Raw genomic sequence first — 7247 nt, forward strand, 5'->3', positions numbered from 1 at the left:
TGATTTACTCGACTGCGCCAGATTGATGAACATGAGTTTCAGCTCAAACTCTCCAACTTTGATCGATTATCTACAACACTTGATGAAATATTTAGAAACATAATAACAAGTTTTTTTATCATCAAAATCAAGATTGCTTGTGTTTCATAACCCAACATATTTTAACAATTAATCCTGAAAAGAAAATCATGAAAAAATTTCATGATATTTGTTTTGAAAATTCTTAGGAAAAAATTAAGAAAAGAAAACAATTTATTGCTTCAATAAAACATAAAGACCCTAATATTAAAATCCGAGAAGCACCAAGAAGATACAATATAGATTATATAAAAATATTCAAAAAAAAGTCTAAGAACTACTCAAACTCGAAATAATCATTCCAAGAAAGAGTCCACACTCTTCACCAGCTTTTTATGTCAGCAAAAAAGATACTGACAAGAAAAAAAATGATAATTTATTATCGAAATATAAATAATTCAACAATTATGGATGAATATTACATCCCAAAAAATAATTTATTATCTTATATAGGAGAAATGAAATATTTCTCCAATTTAGATTGTAAATCAAAATTCTGGGAATTTGTAAATTAGATAGGGAGGGTATTCCTTATATTAGAACTCGTTCGAGAATTTGTTAGTTTGTGTAGATCTTGAGAAGGTATTCGCCTAGTCCCCCTCTCTTGATCTTCTTTTTATTTCCTATTAATATTTCCTTTTTTTAAATAAAGTGATGAGTGTGTCGATCTCACGAGGAGTAATGGTGAAAATTATTCAGTGCTTATAGTTAAAATAATCATAATATTATTTAGAAAATTAAGTTTTAGAGATCTGTTGAAAAATGAAATAATAAATAAACTTTAGCAAGCACACACACACTTTTAAGAGAAGAGCAATCAGAGAAAAAATAGTCTAGAAGTTTTGATTTCATTTGGTTCCGACAACAATAACTCTTATTTAACTTATTTTCATGAATTCCTTTCAATTAATAGCCAAAAACACTTAGATTATTATATTTCTCTCTACCGAGTAACAAATAAAGTGTATCAACTATAGTTCAATTCTAATATCCATATTAAGAATCTAACTGAAGTGATATGTGTAAAACAATGTTCTTTTTAAGGCTATATTAAAGTTATATACTCTTCCGAGCCATATAAACAATTAACAGTGTTATTTCTATCGATTCTATTTAAAATCTCCTCTCTCGAGTATCGGATTCCAAATAAATATCACAAGTCAATTATTGATCAAGTAATTAAAACGACAATCAATACTAGAAAAAAAATTAATCTAAGGGAATTCAATTCAATAAAATTAAGAACTCATAAAAGTGTCTACATCAGGTTCCATCTTCCATCTAGACTAATAAAAGTTAAAAGCTCTTCAGATTTCCTTGCCCAGATTTCTCTCGATCAAATTATCTCCAATTGTTCTGTATTACGGCGGTTGCTACCTTCAATTCTCACGTTCAAGTCTCTTTTATACCTTGCATGAAAAGCCCAAAATCCAGCCCAAAAATATGAAAGTTTCCTTCTTGAGAATTAAAATGCTCTGATAATTTCGATGGCACGGGCGCTCAGTATATCATGGACGGGCGCACATGAAGTTCGGACTTTTATTTTCCAAGCTCGCAAGAATCAGTGCTACTGCGCTCAATCAAGTGCTTCTGCTCTTCCAACCTATTTCTCCAGCACTATTGCGCTCAAAAGTAACGCTACAACGCTACTTTCCTTCTTCCTCTTGATGTGTTTATGCTTCTTCTGCAATCTTATCTCTTCAATCTTTTTATTTTTTTTTTAATTTTTTTCTCACAACTTAATAATTATCCTACATGAACATTAAAAAAAACAAAAATGCATAAATATGCTCGAATGAATCAATTAAAAATTAAAATCATAAATAAATTAAGTGCATAAACATCACTTATAAAATTCCATCAAAATTAAATGTTTTTTAGTTACGAACAAAACTAAACTAAACTAAACAAACAAACAAACAAATAAATAACACACAAGCAAAGATAAAATAAATTTTTTTTCAAAACCAACCAACCTTAGATTTCCAACAATTAATCCATGGGTAGTAAATTTCTGAAGAGATATTGTGCGTGCGTGAATTACCAATCTTGTCTATACACCTAGCTTTCTTTATACTCATGCAACAAGTTTGTTTCATAGAATCATCAACCCCGCTCTCTAGTTTTAAAACACTCTCTATTAAGTTCAACTTCTACTTACAAAGATCAAAAGAACTTTGCATGTATATCATACTTTTTCATAAAATCACTTGATTTTACACCTGATTTTATTTTATTAATCCCCAATAATTACCCGTAGACTTAGATATAACTAAATATAGGATTCGGATTTCAATCCCCTCGTCTATAGCCGGATGTAATATCAACCCCATTTTATCCGCAACTTAGCCGTTGATTGGTGATTAGGATTTCAATCCATTTTCATGACCAAAATATAATTTTTAATTTTTTTTTATAAATTTGCAACCCATTTATTCCCACAAACTTAACCAAGGGTAATGGAATTAGGATTTCAATTCCTCATCAATGACCCGGTTTTAAATGGCATAGCCTTCCTGATAGAAAATGACGACTCCTTCAGAAAAACGAAGTTATTTAAGTTCTTTTTCCCAAAGAAGTAATAATTTAGTTACTAATTAAGTTAGAAAATATAAAATAAAAAGGAAATAAAACATGTATTCAGTAGAATATAATGAGAAACACAGTCAGAAGTATAGAAAAGGGGTGAAAACATGAGGTCTAGGGTTCTTGGAGGTGGAGAAATCTGGTTTTGATCGTGTTTCGACCTATCCGATCCTAGAAACGCGTTCCAAATCAATCGTTCTACATATAGAGGCAAATTATAATCCATTTTTTTGACTCATCGGTAAAGTCATATATATTTTTCAAAGTGTATCTGATGCGATTAGGGTGATAGAAATTGTATTTTTGATGATCTAGATTTATAAGTAAGTATTATCAAAAAAAAAAAAATATGATGTTTTGGGTTTTCGTTTTTTTGGCGTGTCAAAGAAAAAGAGAGTAAATATGTTTATATTTGTGGGTGATATCCCCTACTCCTTATATTGTATTATTTTTTTTAAAAAATAGTTAGTTATTTTAATTAATTCATTATTTTAAGTTAAAAATTTGAGGTCGTCACAACTTGGTTCCCAAGCCCTCGACAGTTCCAAACGAGGCAATTCATGGAGACCTACCCTCCCTAAAGGAAGATTTAGGGTTTAGGGTTTTAGTGTTTTTTTTAAAAAAGGTGGCATAGCCACTTATTTTATAAACACAAACAAGCAGAACACCAGAAAGAGAGGGGGACTAGAATAAGACCTCTCCAAAGGCTGCAAAATTACATCAAAACATAAAACATAAAGACTACATGAGACCATAATACATATCAAAACATAATGCATAATACTACAAGAGCCCTGAAAAACAAATCAAAACATAGGTGGGAAAGGAGAAGCCTGCAGTGAACGCCCACCTATGATACCTCCCATCAATCAGCAACTCAAGGAGGCCGTCCAGAAGAAGCACTCCATCTGCGCTGCTGAGTCAACAAACCATAGCGCTTTTGAGAGCACGTATGAACAGATAAGAAAGGAGAGTGAATCGCAGGGGCATGAGAAGCCGCCGTAATCTTCACCTTATTTCCCTTATCAGTAGCAACATCAATCATAGGAGAACGGGCAGGTGCTGGAGGAATAGAGTCGTGAACCTGACCATCAACATGAGCAACAAACTGCGGAGAAACAAAAGGCACTACCTCTATCTGTCCAAACTCTTCCTCAATAACCAGCTGCGAGTCCGAAGCAGAACTAACACCAATAGCAGGAGTGCCACCAAAAGCAGAGACATCCTGACCATCATCATATTTGAAGTCCCGGAGGGCTTCAAAGGAATTCAGCGAAGACTGTGGAAGCACACGACGCTAAGGCAAACAACGCCGTTGTCTACCCCTCTGAACAGTCCATCCCTCCACCGTAACTAGCTGAACAACACTAGAAGGCGGACCCAACTCCTGCTGAATAGTCTAATCCTGATCCCCAGAGACTGTACCAGAAGCCTGAGGAGCATGTGAAGACTTACCAAGACGACGGGGTCTTCTCCTGTGACCAGGGTGCCCATTCCGAGAACAAAACTCAAGGGAATGACCCAGCAAATAGCAATGAGTACAGAAATGGGGAAAATGCTCATAGACAACCTCAATTGTCTGACAGTGATCACCCCAACCAACCCAAATACGCTCCGGACAAGCCAACAGAACATCCATCTCAACACAAACACGAGAAAAAGATCCACTAGAACCATCAGCAGTAATCTCATCAATCTTAACAGGGTTACCTAGGATCTTAGATATCGGGTATAAAATCTTTTTATCATAAAGGTGAAGGGGTAAATTCGGAAATCTGACCCAAACCGGAACCACTGAAGACTCCTCCTCAATCCTGAACTCCGGAGTCCACTTAGAAAAACGGATCGTAACAGACCGAATGGAAACTTCGGGTCACCCCAAAACATCATGTATTCTTTCTCCAGAGAAAAATTAATAAACATAAATCCACGAGGAAGGAATTTCACCGTATGGAAACCCATCAAACCAATACGGGAGATCGCATCAATACTATCACAGTTAGGTGTCACACCCCTGTTCCCATAAATCCTCCCGACCAAAGCAAATTTAAAGGTCTAAGAGAGATAGGAAATAACTTGATCTGGGAAAAGAATCCCGGGAATCCCATCATGAAGAGTCGGAGATAGGGCCTCAATCGTCGGGTCCGCAACACCATCAATGCTCAAGTTGTGCGAACTAGGAGACGAAGGCACCACAATATCCCTAAAAGAGACCTGAGGAATCACATGAGGAGACAAAACAACGACTGGAGCAGTCAAACACGTAGAGCTCGAAGGATTGACTGCCGAGTCAACACGAGTGGGCTGACTCGGTGACTCGGTCGAGTCAACCCGCGAGTCACCTACCGGAGCACCACCGACGATCGGCGACGATGAGGGGGGCTCAGAACCGGTCACCAAACAACAAAATCGGACAGAACAGGGGTGAACCGGGGTAAATCGCTGGCCAGAAACCCAAACCCAATCGAAAATTGGGCGTTTTCGAACGGCAAATCTGATGAAGAAATTGAAGACACCAATGGATGGCCCATGAAGCCAGGAGTAAACTGACCAGTAATTGAAAATCGAAGCTCCGATGCCGGCGTAAAAGGACGACGACGTAGACGGCGATTGGCAAAACTATGGGAAGATCGTAGATCCAAAAATCCCGACAACTGAGAGATGTTTAGACGATGGGGTTAAGGGCATCTGAATCGCAAGAGCGGGAGGATTCCAGATCGGGGTCCCAAGAGGCTGATTCGAAACATTTGTTTACAAACTATTCATGTTATTCTTGCATTTGAAGTGTTTAGAATTTAATTATCTTTGAAGTACTTTGGTATTCATGAGGGCTAGCTCTAGAGTTTTAGGGTTTAGGTTTTTTTTTAAAAAAAATGTGGCATAACCACTTATTTTATAAACACAAACAAGCAAAACACCATAAAGAGAGGGGTACTAGACCAAGACCTCTCCAAAAGCTGCAAAGTACATCAAAACATAAAACATAAATACTACATAAGATCAGAATACATAAAAAACATAAAACATACAGACTACAAGAGCCCTGAAAAACAAATCAAAACACCGGTGGGCAAGGAGAAGCCTGCAGTGAATGCCCACCTACTAAACCTCCCATAAATTAGCAACTCAAGGAGGCCATCTAGAATAAGCACTCCGTCTGCGCTGCTGAGTCAGCGAACCATAGCGCTTCTAAGAGTGCATACGAATAGATAAGAAAGGAGAGTGTATCGCAGGGACATGAGAAGCTGCCGTAATCTTCACCTTCTTTCCCTTATCAGTAGCAACATCAATCATAAGAGAACGGGCAGGTGCTGGAGGAACAGAGTCCTGAACCTGACCATCAACATGAGCAACAGACTGCGGAGAAACAGAAGGCACTACCTCTATCTGTCCAGACTCATCCTCAATAACCAGCTGCGAGTCCAAAGAAGAACTAACACCAATAACTGGAGTTCCACCCGAAGCAGAGACATCCTGACCATCATCATCTTTGAAGTCCCGGAGGGCTTCAAAGGAATTCAAAGAAGACTGTGGAAGCACACGACGCTGAGGCAAACAACGCCATTGTCTACCCCTCTGAACAGTCCATCCCTCCACCGTAACTGGCTGAAACACACTGGAATGTGGACCAAAATCCTGCTAAATAGTCTGATCCTGATCCCCAGAGACTGTATGAGAAGCCTGAGGAGCTCGTGAAGACTTACCCTGATGACGGGGGTCTTCTTCTGCGACCAGGGTGCCCATTCCGAGAACAAAACTCAAGGGAATGGCCCAGAAAACGGCAATGAGTACAAAAATAGGGAACCTTCTGATAGACAACCTCGACTGTCTGACAGTGATCCCCCCAACCAACCCAAATACGCTTCGGACGAGCCAAAAAACATCCATCTCAACACAAACACGAACGAAAGACCCCCTGGAACCATCAACAGTAATCTCATCAATCTTAAGAGGATTACATAGGATCTTAGCTATCGGGTACAAACTCTTTTTATCATAAAGGTGAAGGGGTAATTCCGGAAATCTGACCCAAGAAGGAACCACTGAAGACTCCTCCTCAAACCTGAACTCCGGAGTCCACTTAGAAAAATGGATCGTAACAGACCGAATAGAAACTTCAGGTCTACCCCAAAACATCAGGTAGTCTTTCTCCAGAGAAAAATTAATAAACATAAATCCACGAGGAAGGAATTTCACCGTATAGGAACCCATCAAACCAATACGGGAGATCGCAGCAATAATATCACAGTTAGGTGTCACACCCCTGTTCCCCGAAATCCTCCCGACCAAAGCAAATTTAAAGGGCTCAAAGAGAGAGGAAATAACCTGATCCGGGAAAAGAATCCCGAGAATCCCATCACAAAGAGTCGGAGATAGGGCCTCAATCGTCGGGTCCGCAACACCATCAAAGCGCAAGTTGTGTGAACTAGGAGACGAGGGTGAAAAAATATCCCTAAAAGAGACCTGAGGAATCACAAGAGAAGCCAAAAAAGTGACTGGAGCAGTCAAACACGTAGAGCTCGAAGGATTGACTGCCGAGTCAACACGAGTGGGCTGACTCGGTGACACGGCCGAGTCAAACC

This window comes from Henckelia pumila, chromosome 3 (genome assembly GCF_033568475.1).
Source record: "Henckelia pumila isolate YLH828 chromosome 3, ASM3356847v2, whole genome shotgun sequence".
In the NCBI taxonomy this organism is placed as follows: domain Eukaryota; kingdom Viridiplantae; phylum Streptophyta; class Magnoliopsida; order Lamiales; family Gesneriaceae; genus Henckelia; species Henckelia pumila.